The sequence below is a fragment of the Chrysochloris asiatica genome, unplaced genomic scaffold (assembly GCF_000296735.1).
Source record: "Chrysochloris asiatica unplaced genomic scaffold, ChrAsi1.0 scaffold00004, whole genome shotgun sequence".
Taxonomy (NCBI): domain Eukaryota; kingdom Metazoa; phylum Chordata; class Mammalia; order Afrosoricida; family Chrysochloridae; genus Chrysochloris; species Chrysochloris asiatica.
The window spans coordinates 34,503,539-34,504,600 of record NW_006408522.1 but is presented as its reverse complement, the minus strand read 5'-3'; the positions used below and the strand labels follow the sequence as shown (position 1 = coordinate 34,504,600).

At 41.9% G+C, this 1,062-nt stretch overlaps 1 protein-coding gene across 2 annotated transcripts in view; it reads left to right on the top strand.

The window, feature by feature from the left end:
- The window catches only part of MGA (MGA, MAX dimerization protein), a 97,252-nt gene that overhangs the window by 10,293 nt on the left and 85,897 nt on the right, over positions 1-1,062 (top strand). The window lies entirely within an intron of this gene.

The following is a 1,062-nucleotide window of genomic DNA, read 5'->3' as shown; positions in this document are numbered from 1 at the left end:
TATAACATACTAAGGCAAGCAAATCAGATTAAGCTCAGATTTCTCAACAGAAACCATGCAGGCAAGAAGGCAATTGGGAGACATATATAAAACGCTGAAAGAAAAAAACCACCCAAGAATCCTCTACCGAGCAAAGCTGTCAATCAAATACGATGGTGTAATCAAATCATTCCAGGACAAAAAGAAGCTAAGGTATTTTGCCAAAGCCAACCCTGCTATGAAAAACCTCCTAGAGGAAGTTCTGTGGGCTGAGAACCAACAAGAACAGACAACAACTACAGAATGACGTACGTGGCAGCATCAACCTGAACTCAGTTGACAAATGGAAGAGTCTAGAACAGAATAAAATTATAAGAACAGAGGCTCTGGGAGGTGGGTCTATGATCAAAACAATTACAATGTGAAAGAAGATAAACACAGAGGAACAGAGATCCAGGTGGTGGGAAGGTCAGGTAGATTACTGGATATAATAGACTGTATTAAATGGAGGGAAGAACTAATGGAATATAAGGTAACCACAATGAGGTTGGCATGGAGGGTTTACTTTGGGTGTTGGGGAGTGCAGTATAAGAAGCGGGGAGGAAGCAGAAGAACAAGATAGGGGAACACTGAGACAGGTTTGCATGGCCTAGTGGTACAGAGGTAAATAGTGATGCATACTCAACCTTGGAACAACAGGGCTTTGGGATACAGGGATCTAGGTATAGCTTGAAGAGGGTGAAAGTAAAATCCTTGACTGCCTTAAGAATATTAGTTTCCCTTGCTTACTACAGTTAAATAGACACTTGAGTGGGATAGAAAGGAATGTTGGGAAACATGATTAGAGAAAACTTGTAAGCCCACCTTCAGCCTATAACTGAAGGGAATACTTAAAAGGGGTTCTAGAACTTGCCCAGTGACATAGGCCTCATGCAAAGCCTTTACAGAGTATAGGACCTTAGGTGGAATCCTGAGTCCCATCCAAAACTTTGAGGTGAGACATTCCCACTAGAAAGGACAAGCAGACTGGAACAGCTACAGTGACAGAAGATACATCTTCATGATGAACCTGACCTATACTCA